The 23,013-nt window shown below is 43.1% G+C and overlaps 19 non-coding genes across 19 annotated transcripts; all 19 read left to right on the top strand.

Annotated features, from left to right (window-relative positions):
* Nucleotides 1–4,078: 4,078 nt before the first annotated feature.
* TRNAI-UAU lies at nt 4,079–4,171 on the top strand. Its single transcript is given in 2 exon segments — nt 4,079–4,116; nt 4,136–4,171. It is a non-coding gene; the product is annotated as a tRNA-Ile (tRNA).
* Nucleotides 4,172–4,529: 358 nt separating this feature from the next.
* TRNAR-CCU lies at nt 4,530–4,602 on the top strand. The gene has a single exon. It is a non-coding gene; the product is annotated as a tRNA-Arg (tRNA).
* A 910-nt stretch (nt 4,603–5,512) lies between these two features.
* Nucleotides 5,513–5,605, top strand: TRNAI-UAU. Its single transcript is given in 2 exon segments — nt 5,513–5,550; nt 5,570–5,605. It is a non-coding gene; the product is annotated as a tRNA-Ile (tRNA).
* A 1,743-nt stretch (nt 5,606–7,348) lies between these two features.
* Nucleotides 7,349–7,421, top strand: TRNAR-CCU. The gene has a single exon. It is a non-coding gene; the product is annotated as a tRNA-Arg (tRNA).
* Nucleotides 7,422–8,333: 912 nt separating this feature from the next.
* Nucleotides 8,334–8,426, top strand: TRNAI-UAU. The gene is given in 2 exon segments: nt 8,334–8,371; nt 8,391–8,426. It is a non-coding gene; the product is annotated as a tRNA-Ile (tRNA).
* A 3,507-nt stretch (nt 8,427–11,933) lies between these two features.
* Nucleotides 11,934–12,026, top strand: TRNAI-UAU. The gene is given in 2 exon segments: nt 11,934–11,971; nt 11,991–12,026. It is a non-coding gene; the product is annotated as a tRNA-Ile (tRNA).
* A 358-nt stretch (nt 12,027–12,384) lies between these two features.
* TRNAR-CCU lies at nt 12,385–12,457 on the top strand. The gene has a single exon. It is a non-coding gene; the product is annotated as a tRNA-Arg (tRNA).
* A 912-nt stretch (nt 12,458–13,369) lies between these two features.
* Nucleotides 13,370–13,462, top strand: TRNAI-UAU. The gene is given in 2 exon segments: nt 13,370–13,407; nt 13,427–13,462. It is a non-coding gene; the product is annotated as a tRNA-Ile (tRNA).
* Nucleotides 13,463–13,820: 358 nt separating this feature from the next.
* TRNAR-CCU lies at nt 13,821–13,893 on the top strand. The gene has a single exon. It is a non-coding gene; the product is annotated as a tRNA-Arg (tRNA).
* A 912-nt stretch (nt 13,894–14,805) lies between these two features.
* On the top strand, nt 14,806–14,898 carry TRNAI-UAU. Its single transcript is given in 2 exon segments — nt 14,806–14,843; nt 14,863–14,898. It is a non-coding gene; the product is annotated as a tRNA-Ile (tRNA).
* A 1,243-nt stretch (nt 14,899–16,141) lies between these two features.
* Nucleotides 16,142–16,234, top strand: TRNAI-UAU. Its single transcript is given in 2 exon segments — nt 16,142–16,179; nt 16,199–16,234. It is a non-coding gene; the product is annotated as a tRNA-Ile (tRNA).
* Nucleotides 16,235–16,592: 358 nt separating this feature from the next.
* On the top strand, nt 16,593–16,665 carry TRNAR-CCU. The gene has a single exon. It is a non-coding gene; the product is annotated as a tRNA-Arg (tRNA).
* Nucleotides 16,666–17,577: 912 nt separating this feature from the next.
* TRNAI-UAU lies at nt 17,578–17,670 on the top strand. The gene is given in 2 exon segments: nt 17,578–17,615; nt 17,635–17,670. It is a non-coding gene; the product is annotated as a tRNA-Ile (tRNA).
* Nucleotides 17,671–18,981: 1,311 nt separating this feature from the next.
* On the top strand, nt 18,982–19,074 carry TRNAI-UAU. The gene is given in 2 exon segments: nt 18,982–19,019; nt 19,039–19,074. It is a non-coding gene; the product is annotated as a tRNA-Ile (tRNA).
* A 358-nt stretch (nt 19,075–19,432) lies between these two features.
* Nucleotides 19,433–19,505, top strand: TRNAR-CCU. The gene has a single exon. It is a non-coding gene; the product is annotated as a tRNA-Arg (tRNA).
* Nucleotides 19,506–20,417: 912 nt separating this feature from the next.
* Nucleotides 20,418–20,510, top strand: TRNAI-UAU. The gene is given in 2 exon segments: nt 20,418–20,455; nt 20,475–20,510. It is a non-coding gene; the product is annotated as a tRNA-Ile (tRNA).
* Nucleotides 20,511–20,859: 349 nt separating this feature from the next.
* Nucleotides 20,860–20,932, top strand: TRNAR-CCU. Its single transcript has one exon. It is a non-coding gene; the product is annotated as a tRNA-Arg (tRNA).
* A 912-nt stretch (nt 20,933–21,844) lies between these two features.
* On the top strand, nt 21,845–21,937 carry TRNAI-UAU. The gene is given in 2 exon segments: nt 21,845–21,882; nt 21,902–21,937. It is a non-coding gene; the product is annotated as a tRNA-Ile (tRNA).
* A 358-nt stretch (nt 21,938–22,295) lies between these two features.
* On the top strand, nt 22,296–22,368 carry TRNAR-CCU. The gene has a single exon. It is a non-coding gene; the product is annotated as a tRNA-Arg (tRNA).
* Nucleotides 22,369–23,013: the final 645 nt, after the last annotated feature.

Raw genomic sequence — 23,013 nt, 5'->3', positions numbered from 1 at the left:
CCCTGTGAGGTAGAAGCCAATTTTCCTCACTTTAGGGGAATAAAAAATTCCTTCCCGACTCCAATCAGGCAATCAGAATAACTCCCTGGATCAACGACCCCTCTCTAGTAGCTATAGCCTGTAATATTATTACACTCCAGAAATACATCCAGGCCCCTCTTGAATTCCTTTATTGTACTCACCATCACCACCTCCTCAGGCAGAGAGTTCCATAGTCTCACTGCTCTTACCGTAAAGAACCCTTTTCTATGTTTGTGTACAAACCTTCTTTCCTCCAAACGCAGAGGATGTCCCCTCGTCACAGTCCTGGGGATAAATAGATGATGGGATAGATCTCTGTACTGCCCCCTGATATATTTATACATAGTAATTAGATCTCCCCTCAGTCGTCTTTTTTCTAACGTGAATAACCCTAATTTTGATAATCTTTCAGGGTACTGTAGTTGCCCCATTCCAGTTATTACTTTAGTTGCCCTCCTCTGGACCCTCTCCAGCTCTGCTATGTCTGCCTTGTTTACAGGAGCCCAGAACTGTACACAGTACTCCATGTGTGGTCTGACCAGTGATTTGTAAAGTAGTAGGAATATGTTCTCATCACGGGCATCTATGCCCCTTTTGATGCAACCCATTATCTTATTGGCCTTGGCAGCCGCTGCCTGACACTGTTTTTTGCAGCTTAGTTTGCTGTTTATTAAAATTCCTAGATCCTTTTCCATGTCAGTGTTACCGAGTGTTTTACCATTTAGTATGTACGGGTGACTTGCATTATTCCTTCCCATGTGCATAACTTTACATTTCTCAGTGTTAAACCTCATCTGCCACTTATCTGCCCAAGCCTCCAATCTATCCAGATCCCTCTGTAGTAGTATACTGTCCTCTTCAGTGTTAATTACTTTACACAGTTTAGTGTCATCTGCGAAAATTGATATTTTACTATGCAAGCCTTCTACAAGATCATTAATAAATATATTGAAGAGAATAGGGCCCAATACTGACCCCTGAGGTACTCCACTAGTGACAGTGACCCAATCTGAGTATGTACCGTTAATAACCACCCTCTGTTTTCTATCATTGAGCCAGTTACTTACCCACTTACAGACGTTTTCTCCGAGTCCGAGCATTCTCATTTTATATACTAACCTTTTATGAGGTACAGTGTCAAATGCTTTGGAGAAGTCCAGATACACGACATCCATTGATTCGCCGCTGTCAAGTCTAGTACTTACCTCCTCATAGAAACTGATTAAATTAGTTTGACATGACCGATCCCTCACGAAGCCATGCTGATATGGCGTTATTTGCTTATTTCCCATAAGATGCTCTAACATAGCATCTCTCAGAAAACCTTCAAACAGTTTACCCACAACAGATGTTAAACTTACCGGCCTATAGTTTCCAGGCTCTGTTTTTGGACCCTTTTTGAATATTGGCACCACATTTGCCATGCGCCAATCCTGTGGGACATTCCCTGTCAGTACAGAGTCCGCAAATATCAGAAATAAGGGTCTGGCTATGACATTACTTAATTCCCTTAGGATACGGGGGTGTATGCCATCCGGTCCTGGCGATTTGTCTATTTTGATTTTTTTAAGTCGCTGTTGTACTTCTTCCTGGGTCAGACAGGACACTTTTAATGGCGAATTTATTTCAGCATTCAGCATTTCATCTGACAGTTTATTTTCCTCAGTGAATACATTGGAGAAAAAAATATTTAACAGCTTTGCTTTCTCATCTTCGCTCTCTGCGACTCCCCCCTCATTACTCTTTAAAGGGCCGACACCTTCAGATTTATACTTTTTAACATTTATATAATTGAAGAACATTTTAGGGTTAGTTTTACTCTGTTTGGCAATTAATCTCTCGGTCTCTAGTTTGGCCGCTTTTATTTGTTTTTTACATGTTCTGTTTTTTTCCTTATAGTTTTTCAGTGCTTCCGTGCTACCCTCCTGTTTTAGGGTTTTATATGCTTTCTTTTTGTCATTTATTGCTTTCTTTACAGTTCTGTTTATCCACATTGGTTTCTTTTTGTTCCTTAACCTTTTATTCCCATACGGTATGTACCTCTCACAATGAGATTTTAGGATGTTTTTAGGATGTTTTACAATGAGATTTTAGGATGTTTTGTACATAACAAAAAAAAAAAACTGTGCCAAAAAAGCTATTTCTTGTTACCTTGCCGCACAAAAAGTGTAATATAGAGCAACCAAAAATCATATGTACCCTAAACTAGTACCAACAAAACTGCCACCCTATCACGTAATTTCTAAAATGGGGTCACTTTTTGGAGTTTCTACTCTAGGGGTGCATCAGGGGGGGCTTCAAATGGGACATGGTGTCAAAAAACCAGTCCAGCAAAATCTGCCTTCCAAAAACCGTATGGCATTCCTTTCCTTCCGCGCCTTGCCTAGTGACCGTACAGCTGTTTACGACCACATATGGGGTGTTTCTGTAAACTAAAGAATTAGGGCAATAAATAATGAGTTTTGTTTGGCTGTTAACCCTTGCTTTGTAACTGGAAAAAAATATTAAAATGGAAAATCTGCCAAAAAAGTGAAATTTGGAAATTGTATCTCTATTTTCCATTAAATCTTGTGCAACACCTAAAGGGTTAACAAAGTTTGTAAAATCAGTTTTGAATACCTTGAGGGGTGTAGTTTCTTAGATGGGGTCACTTTTATGGAGTTTCTACTCTAGGGTTGCATCAGGGGGGCTTCAAAAGGGACATGGTGTAATTAAACCAGTCCAGCAAAATCTGCCTTCCAAAAACCATACGGCGCACCTTTCCCTCTACGCCCTACTATGTGCCAGTACAGTAGTTTACGGCCACATATGGGGTGTTTCTGCAAACTACAGAATCGAGGCAATAAAGATACAGTCTTGTTTGGCTGTTAACCCTTGCTTTGTTAGTGGAAAAAATGGGTTAAAATGGAGAATTTGTCAAAAAATCTAAATTCTGAAATTTTATCACCATTTGCCATTAACTCTTGTGGAACACCTAAAGGGTTAACAACGTTTGTAAAATCAGTTTTGAATACCTTGAGGGGAGCAGTTTCTAGAATTGGGTCATTTTTGGGTGGTTTCTATTACGTAAGCCTCACAAAGTGACTTCAGACCTAAACTGGTCCCTAAAAAGTGGGTTTTTGAAAATTTCAGAAAAATCTCAAGATTTGCTTCTAAACTTCTAAGCCTTGTAACATCCCCTAAAAAATAAAATATAATTTCCAAATTGATTCAAACATGAAGTAGACATATGGGGAATGTAAAGTAATAACTTTTTTTGTAGGTATTACTATGTATTATAGAATTAGAGAAAATGAAACTTGGAAATTTGCAATTTTTTACTTCATTTTTTATAAATTTGGTATTTTTTTATAAATAAAAATGAATTTTTTTTACTTCATTTTACCAGTGTCATGAAGTACAATATGTGACGAAAAAATAATCTCAGAATGGCCTGGATAAGTCAAAGTGTTTTAAAGTTATCACCACTAAAAGTGACACTGGTCAGATTTGCAAAAAATGGCCTGGTCCTTAGGGTAAATAAGGCTGTGTCCTTAAGGGGTTAAGGTCATTTTACATGGACTCAAAGTCAGACTCATTGAGGGAAGTAGGTGGCTAGTAGGAAGCTATAAATCAGATAATCTTCACTGACCGCTGACTTGGTTACTGATTTTGATAATTGATGCAACTTAGACACGCCTCACCTAAGGTCCTTTTACATGGACCCATAGTCAGACCCATTGTCGGGGATGAGCGTTTGTATAAGCGTTTGTTCCTCATAATTAGCTGGCGCCGATCACCCAATGAATGAGCAAACACTCGTTCATCGGGGGAGGGTGTCTTTCTCCCGGAACCCAAAATCAACGTTTTTCCACAGCAGCCTTCTGCTGCCCAGGAACCATGATTTTTTTATGGAGACAAGCCGTCGCTGTATCGATCACTCGTCACTATACAGAAGAGGTGAATGCTGCATGTTAATGTGGCCCTCATCTCCGCTGACGATCAGACAATTATTGGGAACGTTTCGTTTGTGCCCGATAATTGCCTGATATATTGGTCTCCTTGAAAGGGCCCAAGTGCTCCAGTGGCGCAATCGGTCAGCGCGCGGTACTTATAAAGCAGTAACTGTTGAGCAATGCCGAGGTTGTGAGTTCAAGCCTCACCTGGAGCATTGTTTACTTGACTTATTTGTGTTTTAGAACGGCAGAAGGAAAGCAATGTCTCTCCGGTCCCGTCATGATATATTAACATGTTTGAAGGGGAAATGCAGCAGAATTCTTTATTGTTCAAGGGTTCTGGCAACCCAATGAGATTTCCATCATCAGTATTAAAATATGTCATGGACTAAGTGATCAAAACCAAGACTCCTAGAAACTCCTTGCTCTTGTGTAAGGAAAGCAAGCACATGGTTAAGATTGTTTTCCATCTGGAATGCAAATGGCACCAGAAAACTGAGTAACATAGTCGCAAGATAATGTTTTTGTCATTTAAAAAAAATTAGTAAGCTGACTTTCACTTGGCAGTATATGGCCCCAGTGGCCTAATGGATAAGGCACTGGCCTCCTAAGCCAGGGATTGTGGGTTCAAGTCCCATCTGGGGTGTTTGTTTACCGTGCTGCTTGAACAGACTCAAGGCATGTTTTACCTTTGGAATAGTGCTCAAACAGATTCTTTACTGGATGTTTCTTCCGATTGCTATTTAAATAGATTGTGTGAAATCTGACCATAGAAATACAGTTTGTGTGTCCCAAAAAGGCTTCATCCCAAGGAACAATCCCTTTTCCAAATACAGAGTTTCCACTCTTCTGGGAAGGCTTTCTGCAAGAGGTGTGTGTGCCTGTGTGAAGTTGTGCCCATACATCCAGAATAGCATTTGTGAGGTCAGACACTGATATTGAGCGAGAGGGCCTCGTTGCTTGCAATTTCCATTCTAGATTTTATACACCTGCAGCTGCGGCTAAGGGACTTAATAAATCACCTGAATTCAGTGATTGAGGTGTGTCCAAATGCTTTTGTCCATATAGCGCATCAATAAGAGGAAAGTAGGTGGCTAGTAGGATGCTATAAATCAGATAATCTTAACTGACCGCTGACTTGGTTACTGATTTTGATAATTGATGCAACTTAGACACGCCTCACCTAAGGTCCTTTTACATGGACCCATAGTCAGACCCATTGTCGGGGATGAGCGTTTGTATAAGCGTTTGTTCCTCATAATTAGCTGGCGCCGATCACCCAATGAATGAGCAAACACTCGTTCATCGGGTGAGGGTGTCTTTCTCCCGGAACCCAAAATCAACGTTTTTCCACAGCAGCCTTCTGCTGCCCAGGAACCATGATTTTTTATGGAGACAAGCCGTCGCTGTATCGATCACTCGTCACTATACAGAAGAGGTGAATGCTGCATGTAAATGTGGCCCTCATCTCCGCTGACGATCAGACAATTATTGGGAACGTTTCGTTTGTGCCCGATAATTGCCTGATATATTGGTCTCCTTGAAAGGCCCCAAGTGCTCCAGTGGCGCAATCGGTCAGCGCGTAGTACTTATAAAGCAGTAACTGTTGAGCAATGCCGAGGTTGTGAGTTCAAGCCTCACCTGGAGCATTGTTTACTTGACTTATTTGTGTTTTAGAACGGCAGAAGGAAAGCAATGTCTCTCCGGTCCCGTCATGATATATTAACATGTTTGAAGGGGAAATGCAGCAGAATTCTTTATTGTTCAAGGGTTCTGGCAACCCAATGAGATTTCCATCATCAGTATTAAAATATGTCATGGACTAAGTGATCAAAACCAAGACTCCTAGAAACTCCTTGCTCTTGTGTAAGGAAAGCAAGCACATGGTTAAGATTGTTTTCCATCTGGAATGCAAATGGCACCAGAAAACTGAGTAACATAGTCGCAAGATAATGTTTTTGTCATTTAAAAAAATTAGTAAGCTGACTTTCATTTGGCAGTATATGGATAAGGCACTGGCCTCCTAAGCCAGGGATTGTGGGTTCAAGTCCCATCTGGGGTGTTTGTTTACCGTGCTGCTTGAACAGACTCAAGGCATGTTTTACCTTTGGAATAGTGCTCAAACAGATTCTTTACTGGATTTTTCTTCCGATTGCTATTTAAATAGATTGTGTGAAATCTGACCATAGAAATACAGTTTGTGTGTCCCAAAAAGGCTTCATCCCAAGGAACAATCCCTTTTCCAAATACAGAGTTTCCACTCTTCTGGGAAGGCTTTCTGCAAGAGTTTGGTGTGTGCCTGTGTGAAGTTGTGCCCATACATCCAGAATAGCATTTGTGAGGTCAGACACTGATATTGAGCGAGAGGGCCTCGTTGCTTGCAATTTCCATTCTAGATTTTATACACCTGCGGCTAAGGGACTTAATAAATCACCTGAATTCAGTGATTGAGGTGTGTCCAAATGCTTTTGTCCATATAGCGCATCAATAAGAGGAAAGTAGGTGGCTAGTAGGATGCTATAAATCAGATAATCTTAACTGACCGCTGACTTGGTTACTGATTTTGATAATTGATGCAACTTAGACACGCCTCACCTAAGGTCCTTTTACATGGACCAATAGTCAGACCCATTGTCGGGGATGAGCGTTTGTATAAGCGTTTGTTCCTCATAATTAGCTGGCGCCGATCACCCAATGAATGAGCAAACACTCGTTCATCGGGTGAGGGTGTCTTTCTCCCGGAACCCAAAATCAACGTTTTTCCACAGCAGCCTTCTGCTGCCCAGGAACCATGATTTTTTATGGAGACAAGCCGTCGCTGTATCGATCACTCGTCACTATACAGAAGAGGTGAATGCTGCATGTAAATGTGGCCCTCATCTCCGCTGACGATCAGACAATTATTGGGAACGTTTCGTTTGTGCCCGATAATTGCCTGATATATTGGTCTCCTTGAAAGGCCCCAAGTGCTCCAGTGGCGCAATCGGTCAGTGCGCGGTACTTATAAAGCAGTAACTGTTGAGCAATGCCGAGCATTGTTTACTTTACTTATTTGTGTTTTAGAACGGCAGAAGGAAAGCAATGTCTCTCCGGTCCCGTCATGATATATTAACATGTTTGAAGGGGAAATGCAGCAGAATTCTTTATTGTTCAAGGGTTCTGGCAACCCAATGAGATTTCCATCATCAGTATTAAAATATGTCATGGACTAAGTGATCAAAACCAAGACTCCTAGAAACTCCTTGCTCTTGTGTAAGGAAAGCAAGCACATGGTTAAGATTGTTTTCCATCTGGAATGCAAATGGCACCAGAAAACTGAGTAACATAGTCGCAAGATAATGTTTTTGTCATTTAAAAAAATTAGTAAGCTGACTTTCACTTGGCAGTATATGGCCCCAGTGGCCTAATGGATAAGGCACTGGCCTCCTAAGCCAGGGATTGTGGGTTCAAGTCCCATCTGGGGTGTTTGTTTACCGTGCTGCTTGAACAGACTCAAGGCATGTTTTACCTTTGGAATAGTGCTCAAACAGATTCTTTACTGGATTTTTCTTCCGATTGCTATTTAAATAGATTGTGTGAAATCTGACCATAGAAATACAGTTTGTGTGTCCCAAAAAGGCTTCATCCCAAGGAACAATCCCTTTTCCAAATACAGAGTTTCCACTCTTCTGGGAAGGCTTTCTGCAAGAGTTTGGTGTGTGCCTGTGTGAAGTTGTGCCCATACATCCAGAATAGCATTTGTGAGGTCAGACACTGATATTGAGCGAGAGGGCCTCGTTGCTTGCAATTTCCATTCTAGATTTTATACACCTGCAGCTGCGGCTATGGGACTCAATGAAACACCTGAATTCAGTGATTGAGGTGTGTCCATATGCTTTTGTCCATATAGCGCATCAATAAGAGGAAAGTAGGTGGCTAGTAGGATGCTATAAATCAGATAATCTTCACTGACCGCTGACTTGGTTACTGATTTTGATAATTGATGCAACTTAGACACGCCTCACCTAAGGTCCTTTTACATGGACCCATAGTCAGACCCATTGTCGGGGATGAGCGTTTGTATAAGCGTTTGTTCCTCATAATTAGCTGGCGCCGATCACCCAATGAATGAGCAAACACTCGTTCATCGGGTGAAGGTGTCTTTCGCCCGGAACCCAAAATCAACGTTTTTCCACAGCAGCCTTCTGCTGCCCAGGAACCATGATTTTTTATGGAGACAAGCCGTCGCTGTATCGATCACTCGTCACTATACAGAAGAGGTGAATGCTGCATGTAAATGTGGCCCTCATCTCCGCTGACGATCAGACAATTATTGGGAACGTTTCGTTTGTGCCCGATAATTGCCTGATATATTGGTCTCCTTGAAAGGCCCTAAGTGCTCCAGTGGCGCAATCGGTCAGCGCGTAGTACTTATAAAGCAGTAACTGTTGAGCAATGCCGAGGTTGTGAGTTCAAGCCTCACCTGGAGCATTGTTTACTTGACTTATTTGTGTTTTAGAACGGCAGAAGGAAAGCAATGTCTCTCCGGTCCCGTCATGATATATTAACATGTTTGAAGGGGAAATGCAGCAGAATTCTTTATTGTTCAAGGGTTCTGGCAACCCAATGAGATTTCCATCATCAGTATTAAAATATGTCATGGACTAAGTGATCAAAACCAAGACTCCTAGAAACTCCTTGCTCTTGTGTAAGGAAAGCAAGCACATGGTTAAGATTGTTTTCCATCTGGAATGCAAATGGCACCAGAAAACTGAGTAACATAGTCGCAAGATAATGTTTTTGTCATTTAAAAAAATTAGTAAGCTGACTTTCATTTGGCAGTATATGGATAAGGCACTGGCCTCCTAAGCCAGGGATTGTGGGTTCAAGTCCCATCTGGGGTGTTTGTTTACCGTGCTGCTTGAACAGACTCAAGGCATGTTTTACCTTTGGAATAGTGCTCAAACAGATTCTTTACTGGATTTTTCTTCCGATTGCTATTTAAATAGATTGTGTGAAATCTGACCATAGAAATACAGTTTGTGTGTCCCAAAAAGGCTTCATCCCAAGGAACAATCCCTTTTCCAAATACAGAGTTTCCACTCTTCTGGGAAGGCTTTCTGCAAGAGTTTGGTGTGTGCCTGTGTGAAGTTGTGCCCATACATCCAGAATAGCATTTGTGAGGTCAGACACTGATATTGAGCGAAAGGGCCTCGTTGCTTGCAATTTCCATTCTAGATTTTATACACCTGCGGCTAAGGGACTTAATAAATCACCTGAATTCAGTGATTGAGGTGTGTCCAAATGCTTTTGTCCATATAGCGCATCAATAAGAGGAAAGTAGGTGGCTAGTAGGATGCTATAAATCAGATAATCTTAACTGACCGCTGACTTGGTTACTGATTTTGATAATTGATGCAACTTAGACACGCCTCACCTAAGGTCCTTTTACATGGACCCATAGTCAGACCCATTGTCGGGGATGAGCGTTTGTATAAGCGTTTGTTCCTCATAATTAGCTGGCGCCGATCACCCAATGAATGAGCAAACACTCGTTCATCGGGTGAGGGTGTCTTTCTCCCGGAACCCAAAATCAACGTTTTTCCACAGCAGCCTTCTGCTGCCCAGGAACCATGATTTTTTATGGAGACAAGCCGTCGCTGTATCGATCACTCGTCACTATACAGAAGAGGTGAATGCTGCATGTAAATGTGGCCCTCATCTCCGCTGACGATCAGACAATTATTGGGAACGTTTCGTTTGTGCCCGATAATTGCCTGATATATTGGTCTCCTTGAAAGGCCCCAAGTGCTCCAGTGGCGCAATCGGTCAGTGCGCGGTACTTATAAAGCAGTAACTGTTGAGCAATGCCGAGCATTGTTTACTTGACTTATTTGTGTTTTAGAACGGCAGAAGGAAAGCAATGTCTCTCCGGTCCCGTCATGATATATTAACATGTTTGAAGGGGAAATGCAGCAGAATTCTTTATTGTTCAAGGGTTCTGGCAACCCAATGAGATTTCCATCATCAGTATTAAAATATGTCATGGACTAAGTGATCAAAACCAAGACTCCTAGAAACTCCTTGCTCTTGTGTAAGGAAAGCAAGCACATGGTTAAGATTGTTTTCCATCTGGAATGCAAATGGCACCAGAAAACTGAGTAACATAGTCGCAAGATAATGTTTTTGTCATTTAAAAAAATTAGTAAGGGCTCTTTCACACTTGCGTTCTTGTCTTCCGGCATAGAGTTCCGTCGTCGGGGCTCTATGCCGGAAGAATCCTGATCAGGATTATCCTAATGCATTCTGAATGGAGAGAAATCCGTTCAGGATGCATCAGGATGTCTTCAGTTCCGGAACGGAAAGTTTTTTGGCCGGAGAAAATACCGCAGCATGCTGCGCTTTTTGCTCCGGCCAAAAATCCGGAACACTTGCCGCAAGGCCGGATCCGGAATTAATGCCCATTGAAAGGCATTGATCCGGATCCGGCCTTAAGCTAAACGTCGTTTCGGCGCATTGCCGGAGCCGACATTTAGCTTTTTCAGAGTGGTTACCATGGCTGCCAGGACTTTAGCGTCTTGGCAGCCATGGTAAAGTGTAGCGGGGAGCGGGGGAGCAGCATACTTACCGTCCGTGCGGCTCCCCGGGCGCTCCAGAGTGACGTCAGGGCGCCCCAAGCGCATGGATCATGTGATCACATGGATCACGTCATCCATGCGCATGGGGCGCTCTGACGTCATTCTGGTGCGCCCGGGGAGCCGCACGGACGGTAAGTATGCTGCTCCCCCGCTCCCCACTACTACTGTGGCAACCAGGACTTTAATAGCGTCCTGGGTGCCATAGTAACACTGAACGCATTTGGAAGACGGTTCCGTCTTCAAATGCTTTCAGTACACTTGCGTTTTTCCGGATCCGGCGTGTAATTCCGGCAAGTGGAGTACACGCCGGATCCGGACAACGCAAGTGTGAAAGAGGCCTTAGCTGACTCTCACTTGGCAGTATATGGCCCCAGTTGCCTAATGGATAAGGCACTGGCCTCCTAAGCCAGGGATTTTGGGTTTAAGTCCCATCTGGGGTGTTTGTTTACCGTGCTGCTTGAACAGACTCAAGGCATGTTTTACCTTTGGAATAGTGCTCAAACGGATTCTTTACTGGATGTTTCTTCTGATTGCTATTTAAATAGATTGTGTGAAATCTGACCATAGAAATACAGTTTGTGTGTCCCAAAAAGGCTTCATCCCAAGGAACAATCCCTTTTCCAAATACAGAGTTTCCACTCTTCTGGGAAGGCTTTCTGCAAGAGTTTGGTGTGTGCCTGTGTGAAGTTGTGCCCATACTGTACATCCAGAATAGCATTTGTGAGGTCAGACACTGATATTGAGCGAGAGGGCCTCGTTGCTTGCAATTTTTTTTATTCTAGATTTTATACACCTGCAGCTGCGGCTATGGGACTCAATGAAACACCTGAATTCAGTGATTGAGGTGTGTCCAAATGCTTTTGTCCATATAGCGCATCAATAAGAGGAAAGTAGGTGGCTAGTAGGATGCTATAAATCAGATAATCTTCACTGACCGCTGACTTGGTTACTGATTTTGATAATTGATGCAACTTAGACACGCCTCACCTAAGGTCCTTTTACATGGACCCATAGTCAGACCCATTGTCGGGGATGAGCGCTTGTATAAGCGTTTGTTCCTCATAATTAGCTGGCGCCGATCACCCAATGAATGAGCAAACACTCGTTCTTCGAGTGAGGGTGTCTTTCTCCCGGAACCCAAAATCAACGTTTTTCCACAGCAGCCTTCTGCTGCCCAGGAACCATGATTTTTTATGGAGACAAGCCGTCGCTGTATCGATCACTCGTCACTATACAGAAGAGGTGAATGCTGCATGTAAATGTGGCCCTCATCTCCGCTGACGATCAGACAATTATTGGGAACGTTTCGTTTGTGCCCGATAATTGCCTGATATATTGGTCTCCTTAAAATTCCCCAAGTGCTCCAGTGGCGCAATCGGTCAGCGCGCGGTACTTATAAAGCAGTAACTGTTGAGCAATGCCGAGGTTGTAAGTTCAAGCCTCACCTGGAGCATTGTTTACTTTACTTATTTGTGTTTTAGAACGGCAGAAGGAAAGCAATGTCTCTCCGGTCCCGTCATGATATATTAACATGTTTGAAGGGGAAATGCAGCAGAATTCTTTATTGTTCAAGGGTTCTGGCAACCTAATGAGATTTCCATCATCAGTATTAAAATATGTCATGGACTAAGTGATCAAAACCAAGACTCCTAGAAACTCCTTGCTCTTGTGTAAGGAAAGCAAGCACATGGTTAAGATTGTTTTCCATCTGGAATGCAAATGGCACCAGAAAACTGAGTAACATAGTCGCAAGATAATGTTTTTGTCATTTAAAAAAAATTAGTAAGCTGACTTTCCCTTGGCAGTATATGGCCCCAGTGGCCTAATGGATAAGGCACTGGCCTCCTAAGCCAGGGATTGTGGGTTCAAGTCCCATCTGGGGTGTTTGTTTACCGTGCTGCTTGAACAGACTCAAGGCATGTTTTACCTTTGGAATAGTGCTCAAACGGATTCTTTACTGGATGTTTCTTCCGATTGCTATTTAAATAGATTGTGTGAAATCTGACCATAGAAATACAGTTTGTGTGTCCCAAAAAGGCTTCATCCCAAGGAACAATCCCTTTTCCAAATACAGAGTTTCCACTCTTCTGGGAAGGCTTTCTGCAAGAGTTTGGTGTGTGCCTGTGTGAAGTTGTGCCCATACATCCAGAATAGCATTTGTGAGGTCAGACACTGATATTGAGCGAGAGGGCCTCGTTGCTTGCAATTTCCATTCTAGATTTTATACACCTGCAGCTGCGGCTATGGGACTCAATGAAACACCTGAATTCAGTGATTGAGGTGTGTCCATATGCTTTTGTCCATATAGCGCATCAATAAGAGGAAAGTAGGTGGCTAGTAGGATGCTATAAATCAGATAATCTTCACTGACCGCTGACTTGGTTACTGATTTTGATAATTGATGCAACTTAGACACGCCTCACCTAAGGTCCTTTTACATGGACCCATAGTCAGACCCATTGTCGGGGATGAGCGCTTGTATAAGCGTTTGTTCCTCATAATTAGCTGGCGCCGATCACCCAATGAATGAGCAAACACTCGTTCTTCGAGTGAGGGTGTCTTTCTCCCGGAACCCAAAATCAACGTTTTTCCACAGCAGCCTTCTGCTGCCCAGGAACCATGATTTTTTATGGAGACAAGCCGTCGCTGTATCGATCACTCGTCACTATACAGAAGAGGTGAATGCTGCATGTAAATGTGGCCCTCATCTCCGCTGACGATCAGACAATTATTGGGAACGTTTCGTTTGTGCCCGATAATTGCCTGATATATTGGGCTCCTTGAAAGGCCCCAAGTGCTCCAGTGGCGCAATCGGTCAGCGCGCGGTACTTATAAAGCAGTAACTGTTGAGCAATGCCGAGGTTGTGAGTTCAAGCCTCACCAGGAGCATTGTTTACTTGACTTATTTGTGTTTTAGAACGGCAGAAGGAAAGCAATGTCTCTCCGGTCCCGTCATGATATATTAACATGTTTGAAGGGGAAATGCAGCAGAATTCTTTATTGTTCAAGGGTTCTGGCAACCCAATGAGATTTCCATCATCAGTATTAAAATATGTCATGGACTAAGTGATCAAAACCAAGACTCCTAGAAACTCCTTGCTCTTGTGTAAGGAAAGCAAGCACATGGTTAAGATTGTTTTCCATCTGGAATGCAAATGGCACCAGAAAACTGAGTAACATAGTCGCAAGATAATGTTTTTGTCATTTAAAAAAAATTAGTAAGCTGAATTTCACTTGGCAGTATATGGCCCCAGTGGCCTAATGGATAAGGCACTGGCCTCCTAAGCCAGGGATTGTGGGTTCAAGTCCCATCTGGGGTGTTTGCTTACCGTGCTGCTTGAACAGACTCAAGGCATGTTTTACCTTTGGAATAGTGCTCAAACAGATTCTTTACTGGATGTTTCTTCCGATTGCTATTTAAATAGATTGTGTAAAATCTGACCATAGAAATACAGTTTGTGTGTCCCAAAAAGGCTTCATCCCAAGGAACAATCCCTTTTCCAAATACAGAGTTTCCACTCTTCTGGGAAGGCTTTCTGCAAGAGTTTGGTGTGTGCCTGTGTGAAGTTGTGCCCATACATCCAGAATAGCATTTGTGAGGTCAGACACTGATATTGAGCGAGAGGGCCTCGTTGCTTGCAATTTCCATTCTAGATTTTATACACCTGCAGCTGCGGCTAAGGGACTTAATAAATCACCTGAATTCAGTGATTGAGGTGTGTCCAAATGCTTTTGTCCATATAGCGCATCAATAAGAGGAAAGTAGGTGGCTAGTAGGATGCTATAAATCAGATAATCTTCACTGACCGCTGACTTGGTTACTGATTTTGATAATTGATGCAACTTAGACACGCCTCACCTAAGGTCCTTTTACATGGACCCATAGTCAGACCCATTGTCGGGGATGAGCGTTTGTATAAGCGTTTGTTCCTCATAATTAGCTGGCGCCGATCACCCAATGAATGAGCAAACACTCGTTCATCGGGTGAGGGTGTCTTTCTCCCGGAACCCAAAATCAACGTTTTTCCACAGCAGCCTTCTGCTGCCCAGTAACCATGATTTTTTATGGAGACAAGCCGTCGCTGTATCGATCACTCGTCACTATACAGAAGAGGTGAATGCTGCATGTAAATGTGGCCCTCATCTCCGCTGACGATCAGACAATTATTGGGAACGTTTCGTTTGTGCCCGATAATTGCCTGATATATTGGGCTCCTTGAAAGGCCCCAAGTGCTCCAGTGGCGCAATCGGTCAGCGCGCGGTACTTATAAAGCAGTAACTGTTGAGCAATGCCGAGGTTGTGAGTTCAAGCCTCACCTGGAGCATTGTTTACTTGACTTATTTGTGTTTTAGAACGGCAGAAGTAAAGCAATGTCTCTCCGGTCCCGTCATGATATATTAACATGTTTGAAGGGGAAATGCAGCAGAATTCTTTATTGTTCAAGGGTTCTGGCAACCCAATGAGATTTCCATCATCAGTATTAAAATATGTCATGGACTAAGTGATCAAAACCAAGACTCCTAGAAACTCCTTGCTCTTGTGTAAGGAAAGCAAGCACATGGTTAAGATTGTTTTCCATCTGGAATGCAAATGGCACCAGAAAACTGAGTAACATAGTCGCAAGATAATGTTTTTGTCATTTAAAAAAATTAGTAAGCTGACTTTCACTTGGCAGTATATGGCCCCAGTGGCCTAATGGATAAGGCACTGGCCTCCTAAGCCAGGGATTGTGGGTTCAAGTCCCATAGGCTTGAAACAGATTCTTTACTGGATGTTTCTTCCGATTGCTATTTAAATAGATTGTGTGAAATCTGACCAAAGGAACAATCCTTTTTCCAAATACAGAGTTTCCACTCTTCTGGGAAGGCTTTCTGCAAGAGTTTGGTGTGTGCCTGTGTGAAGTTGTGCCCATACATCCAGAATAGCATTTGTGAGGTCAGACACTGATATTGAGCGAGAGGGCCTCGTTGCTTGCAATTTCCATTCTAGATTTTATACACCTGCAGCTGCGGCTAAGGGACTTAATAAATCACCTGAATTCAGTGATTGAGGTGTGTCCAAATGCTTTTGTCCATATAGCGCATCAATAAGAGGAAAGTAGGTGGCTAGTAGGATGCTATAAATCAGATAATCTTCACTGACCGCTGACTTGGTTACTGATTTTGATAATTGATGTAACTTAGACACGCCTCACCTAAGGTCCTTTTACATGGACCCATAGTCAGACCCATTGTCGGGGATGAGCGTTTGTATAAGCGTTTGCTCCTCATAATTAGCTGGCGCCGATCACCCAATGAATGAGCAAACACTCGTTCATCGGGTGAGGGTGTCTTTCTCCCGGAACCCAAAATCAACGTTTTTCCACAGCAGCCTTCTGCTGCCCAGGAACCATGATTTTTTATGGAGACAAGCCGTCGCTGTATCGATCACTCGTCACTATACAGAAGAGGTGAATGCTGCATGTAAATGTGGCCCTCATCTCCGCTGACGATCAGACAATTATTGGGAACGTTTCGTTTGTGCCCGATAATTGCCTGATATATTGGTCTCCTTGAAAGGCCCCAAGTGCTCCAGTGGCGCAATCGGTCAGCGTGCGGTACCTATAAAGCAGTAACTGTTGAGCAATGCCGAGGTTGTGAGTTCAAGCCTCACCTGGAGCTTTGTTTACTTGACTTATTTGTGTTTTAGAACGGCAGAAGGAAAGCAATGTCTCTCCGGTCCCGTCATGATATATTAACATGTTTGAAGGGGAAATGCAGCAGAATTCTTTATTGTTCAAGGGTTCTAGCAACCCAATGAGATTTCCATCATCAGTATTAAAATATGTCATGGACTAAGTGATCAAAACCAAGACTCCTAGAAACTCCTTGCTCTTGTGTAAGGAAAGCAAGCACATGGTTAAGATTGTTTTCCATCTGGAATGCAAATGGCACCAGAAAACTGACTAACATAGTCGCAAGATAATAATTTTGTCATTTAAAAAAAATTAGTAAGCTGACTTTCACTTGGCAGTATATGGCCCCAGTGGCCTAATGGATAAGGCACTGGCCTCCTAAGCCAGGGATTGTGGGTTCAAGTCCCATCTGGGGTGTTTGTTTACCGTGCTGCTTGAACAGACTCAAGGCATGTTTTACCTTTGGAATAGTGCTCAAACGGATTCTTTACTGGATGTTTCTTCCGATTGCTATTTAAATAGATTGTGTGAAATCTGACCATAGAAATACAGTTTGTGTGTCCCAAAAAGGCTTCATCCCAAGGAACAATCCCTTTTCCAAATACAGAGTTTCCACTCTTCTGGGAAGGCTTTCTGCAAGAGTTTGGTGTGTGCCTGTGTGAAGTTGTGCCCATACATCCAGAATAGCATTTGTGAGGTCAGACACTGATATTGAGCGAGAGGGCCTCGTTGCTTGCAATTTCCATTCTAGATTTTATACACCTGCAGCTGCGGCTATGGGACTCAATGAAACACCTGAATTCAGTGATTGAGGTGTGTCCATATGCTTTTGTCCATATAGCGCATCAATAAGAGGAAAGTAGGTGGCTAGTAGGATGCTATAAATCAGATAATCTTCACTGACCGCTGACTTGGTTACTGATTTTGATAATTGATGCAACTTAGACACGCCTCACCTAAGGTCCTTTTACATGGACCCATAGTCAGACCCATTGTCGGGGATGAGCATTTGTATAAGCGTTTGTTCCTCATAATTAGCTGGCGCCGATCACCCAATGAATGAGCAAACACTCGTTCATCGGGTGAGGGTGTCTTTCTCCCGGAACCCAAAATCAACGTTTTTCCACAGCAGCCTTCTGCTGCCCAGGAACCATGATTTTTTATGGAGACAAGCCGTCGCTGTATCGATCACTCGTCACTATACAGAAGAGGTGAATGCTGCATGTAAATGTGGCCCTCATCTCCGCTGACGATCAGACAATTATTGGGAACGTTTCGTTTGTGCCCGATAATTGCCTGATATATTGGTCTCCTTGAAAGGCCCCAAGTGCTCCAGTGGCGCAATCGGTCAGCGCGCGGTACTTATAAAGCAGTAACTGTTGAGCAATGCTGAGGTTGTGAGTTCAAGCCTCACCTGGAGCATTGTTTACTTGACTTATTTGTGTTTTAGAACGGCAGAAGGAAAGCAATGTCTCTCTGGTCGGTCCCGTCATGATATATTAACATGTTTGAAGGGGAAATGCAGAAGAATTCTTTATTGTTCAAGGGTTCTGGCAACCCAATGAGATTTCCATCATCAGTATTAAAATATGTCATGGACTAAGTGATCAAAACCAAGACTCCTAGAAACTCCTTGCTCTTGTGTAAGGAAAGCAAGCACATGGTTAAGATTGTTTTCCATCTGGAATGCAAATGGCACCAGAAAACTGAGTAACATAGTCGCAAGATAATGTTTTTGTCATTTAAAAAAAATTAGTAAGCTGACTTTCACTTGGCAGTATATGGCCCCAGTGGCCTAATGGATAAGGCACTGGCCTCCTGTTTGTTTACCGTGCTGCTTGAACAGACTCAAGGCATGTTTTACCTTTGGAATAGTGCTCAAACGGATTCTTTACTGGATGTTTCTTCCGATTGCTATTTAAATAGATTGTGTGAAATCTGACCATAGAAATACAGTTTGTGTGTCCCAAAAAGGCTTCATCCCAAGGAACAATCCCTTTTCCAAATACAGAGTTTCCACTCTTCTGGGAAGGCTTTCTGCAAGAGTTTGGTGTGTGCCTGTGTGAAGTTGTGCCCATACATCCAGAATAGCATTTGTGAGGTCAGACACTGATATTGAGCGAGAGGGCCTCGTTGCTTGCAATTTCCATTCTAGATTTTATACACCTGCAGCTGCGGCTATGGGACTCAATGAAACACCTGAATTCAGTGATTGAGGTGTGTCCATATGCTTTTGTCCATATAGCGCATCAATAAGAGGAAAGTAGGTGGCTAGTAGGATGCTATAAATCAGATAATCTTCACTGACCGCTGACTTGGTTACTGATTTTGATAATTGATGCAACTTAGACACGCCTCACCTAAGGTCCTTTTACATGGACCCATAGTCAGACCCATTGTCGGGGATGAGCGTTTGTATAAGCGTTTGTTTCTCATAATTAGCTGGCGCCGATCACCCAATGAATGAGCAAACACTCGTTCATCGGGTGAGGGTGTCTTTCTCCCGGAACCCAAAATCAACGTTTTTCCACAGCAGCCTTCTGCTGCCCAGGAACCATGATTTTTTATGGAGACAAGCCGTCGCTGTATCGATCACTCGTCACTATACAGAAGAGGTGAATGCTGCATGTAAATGTGGCCCTCATCTCCGCTGACGATCAGGCAATTATTGGGAACGTTTCGTTTGTGCCCGATAATTGCCTGATATATTGGTCTCCTTGAAAGGCCCCAAGTGCTCCAGTGGCGCAATCGGTCAGCGCGCGGTACTTATAAAGCAGTAACTGTTGAGCAATGCCGAGGTTGTGAGTTCAAGCCTCACCTGGAGCATTGTTTACTTGACTTATTTGTGTTTTAGAACGGCAGAAGGAAAGCAATGTCTCTCCGGTCCCGTCATGATATATTAACATGTTTGAAGGGGAAATGCAGCAGAATTCTTTATTGTTCAAGGGTTCTGGCAACCCAATGAGATTTCCATCATCAGTATTAAAATATGTCATGGACTAAGTGATCAAAACCAAGACTCCTAGAAACTCCTTGCTCTTGTGTAAGGAAAGCAAGCACATGGTTAAGATTGTTTTCCATCTGGAATGCAAATGGCACCAGAAAACTGAGTAACATAGTCGCAAGATAATGTTTTTGTCATTTAAAAAAAATTAGTAAGCTGACTTTCACTTGGCAGTATATGGCCCCAGTGGCCTAATGGATAAGGCACTGGCCTCCTAAGCCAGGGATTGTGGGTTCAAGTCCCATCTGGGGTGTTTGTTTACCGTGCTGCTTGAACAGACTCAAGGCATGTTTTACCTTTGGAATAGTGCTCAAACGGATTCTTTACTGGATGTTTCTTCCGATTGCTATTTAAATAGATTGTGTGAAATCTGACCATAGAAATACAGTTTGTGTGTCCCAAAAAGGCTTCATCCCAAGGAATAATCCCTTTTCCAAAAACAGAGTTTCCATTCTTCTGGGAAGGCTTTCTGCAAGAGTTTGGTGTGTGCCTGTGTGAAGTTGTGCCCATACATCCAGAATAGCATTTGTGAGGTCAGACACTGATATTGAGCGAGAGGGCCTCGTTGCTTGCAATTTCCATTCTAGATTTTATACACCTGCAGCTGCGGCTATGGGACTCAATGAAACACCTGAATTCAGTGATTGAGGTGTGTCCATATGCTTTTGTCCATATAGCGCATCAATAAGAGGAAAGTAGGTGGTTAGTAGGATGCTTTAAATCAGATAATCTTCACTGACCGCTGACTTGGTTACTGATTTTGATAATTGATGCAACTTAGACACGCCTCACCTAAGGTCCTTTTACATGGACCCATAGTCAGACCCATTGTCGGGGATGAGCGTTTGTATAAGCGTTTGTTCCTCATAATTAGCTGGCGCCGATCACCCAATGAATGAGCAAACACTCGTTCATCGGGTGAGGGTGTCTTTCTCCCGGAACCCAAAATCAACGTTTTTCCACAGCAGCCTTCTGCTGCCCAGGAACCATGATTTTTTATGGAGACAAGCCGTCGCTGTATCGATCACTCGTCACTATACAGAAGAGGTGAATGCTGCATGTAAATGTGGCCCTCATCTCCGCTGACGATCAGACAATTATTGGGAACGTTTCGTTTGTGCCCGATAATTGCCTGATATATTGGTCTCCTTGAAAGGCCCCAAGTGCTCCAGTGGCGCAATCGGTCAGCGCGCGGTACTTATAAAGCAGTAACTGTTGAGCAATGCCGAGGTTGTGAGTTCAAGCCTCACCTGGAGCTTTGTTTACTTGTGTTTTAGAACGGCAGAAGGAAAGCAATGTCTCTCCGGTCCCGTCATGATATATTAACATGTTTGAAGGGGAAATGCAGCAGAATTCTTTATTGTTCAAGGGTTCTGGCAACCCAATGAGATTTCCATCATCAGTATTAAAATATGTCATGGACTAAGTGATCAAAACCAAGACTCCTAGAAACTCCTTGCTCTTGTGTAAGGAAAGCAAGCACATGGTTAAGATTGTTTTCCATCTGGAATGCAAATAGCACCAGAAAACTGAGTAACATAGTCGCAAGATAATGTTTTTGTCATTTAAAAAAAATTAGTAAGCTGACTTTCACTTGGCAGTATATGGCCCCAGTGGCCTAATGGATAAGGCACTGGCCTCCTAAGCCAGGGATTGTGGGTTCAAGTCCCATCTGGGGTGTTTGTTTACCATGCTGCTTGAACAGACTCAAGGCATGTTTTACCTTTGGAGTAGTGCTCAAACGGATTCTTTACTGGATGTTTCTTCCGATTGCTATTTAAATAGATTGTGTGAAATCTGACCATAGAAATACAGTTTGTGTGTCCCAAAAAGGCTAAATCCCAAGGAACAATCCCTTTTCCAAATACAGAGTTTCCACTCTTCTGGGAAGGCTTTCTACAAGAGTTTGGTGTGTGCCTGTGTGATGTTGTGCCCATACATCCAGAATAGCATTTGTGAGGTCAGACACTGATATTGAGCGAGAGGGCCTCGTTGCTTGCAATTTCCATTCTAGATTTTATACACCTGCAGCTGCGGCTATGGGACTCAATGAAACACCTGAATTCAGTGATTGAGGTGTGTCCATATGCTTTTGTCCATATAGCGCATCAATAAGAGGAAAGTAGGTGGCTAGTAGGATGCTATAAATCAGATAATCTTCACTGACCGCTGACTTGGTTACTGATTTTGATAATTGATGCAACTTAGAACCACCTCACCTAAGGTCCTTTTACATGGACCCATAGTCAGACCCATTGTCGGGGATGAGCGTTTGTATAAGCGTTTGTTCCTCATAATTAGCTGGCGCCGATCACCCAATGAATGAGCAAACACTCGTTCATCGGGTGAGGGTGTCTTTCTCCCGGAACCCAAAATCAACGTTTTTCCACAGCAGCCTTCTGCTGCCCAGGAACCATGATTTTTTATGGAGACAAGCCGTCGCTGTATCGATCACTCGTCACTATACAGAAGAGGTGAATGCTGCATGTAAATGTGGCCCTCATCTCCGCTGACGATCAGACAATTATTGGGAACGTTTCGTTTGTGCCCGATAATTGCCTGATATATTGGTCTCCTTGAAAGGCCCCAAGTGCTCCAGTGGCGCAATCGGTCAGCGCGCGGTACTTATAAAGCAGTAACTGTTGAGCAATGCCGAGGTTGTGCGTTCAAGCCTCACCTGGAGCATTGTTTACTTGACTTATTTGTGTTTTAGAACGGCAGAAGGAAAGCAATGTCTCTCCGGTCCCGTCATGATATATTAACATGTTTGAAGGGGAAATGCAGCAGAATTCTTTATTGTTCAAGGGTTCTGGCAACCCAATGAGATTTCCATCATCAGTATTAAAATATGTCATGGACTAAGTGATCAAAACCAAGACTCCTAGAAACTCCTTGCTCTTGTGTAAGGAAAGCAAGCACATGGTTAAGATTGTTTTCCATCTGGAATGCAAATGGCACCAGAAAACTGAGTAACATAGTCGCAAGATAATGTTTTTGTCATTTAAAAAAAATTTGTAAGCTGAATTTCACTTGGCAGTATATGGCCCCAGTGGCCTAATGGATAAGGCACTGGCCTCCTAAGCCAGGGATTGTGGGTTCAAGTCCCATCTGGGGTGTTTGTTTACCGTGCTGCTTGAACAGACTCAAGGCATGTTTTACCTTTGGAATAGTGCTCAAACGGATTCTTTACTGGATGTTTCTTCCGATTGCTATTTAAATAGATTGTGTGAAATCTGACCATAGAAATACAGTTTGTGTGTCCCAAAAAGGCTTCATCCCAAGGAACAATCCCTTTTCCAAATACAGAGTTTCCACTCTTCTGGGAAGGCTTTCTGCAAGAGTTTGGTGTGTGCCTGTGTGAAGTTGTGCCCATACATCCAGAATAGCATTTGTGAGGTCAGACACTGATATTGAGCGAGAGGGCCTCGTTGCTTGCAATTTCCATTCTAGATTTTATACACCTGCAGCTGCGGCTAAGGGACTTAATAAATCACCTGAATTCAGTGATTGAGGTGTGTCCATATGCTTTTGTCCATATAGCGCATCAATAAGAGGAAAGTAGGTGGCTAGTAGGATGCTATAAATCAGATAATCTTCACTGACCGCTGACTTGGTTACTGATTTTGATAATTGATGCAACTTAGACACGCCTCACCTAAGGTCCTTTTACATGGACCCATAGTCAGACCCATTGTCGGGGATGAGCGTTTGTATAAGCGTTTGTTCCTCATAATTAGCTGGCGCCGATCACCCAATGAATG

This window comes from Bufo bufo, chromosome 1, assembly GCF_905171765.1.
Source record: "Bufo bufo chromosome 1, aBufBuf1.1, whole genome shotgun sequence".
NCBI classification, from domain to species: Eukaryota; Metazoa; Chordata; class Amphibia; order Anura; family Bufonidae; genus Bufo; species Bufo bufo.
The sequence above is the reverse complement of the archived record's forward strand: the minus strand, read 5'-3'. Positions and strand labels throughout refer to the sequence as shown.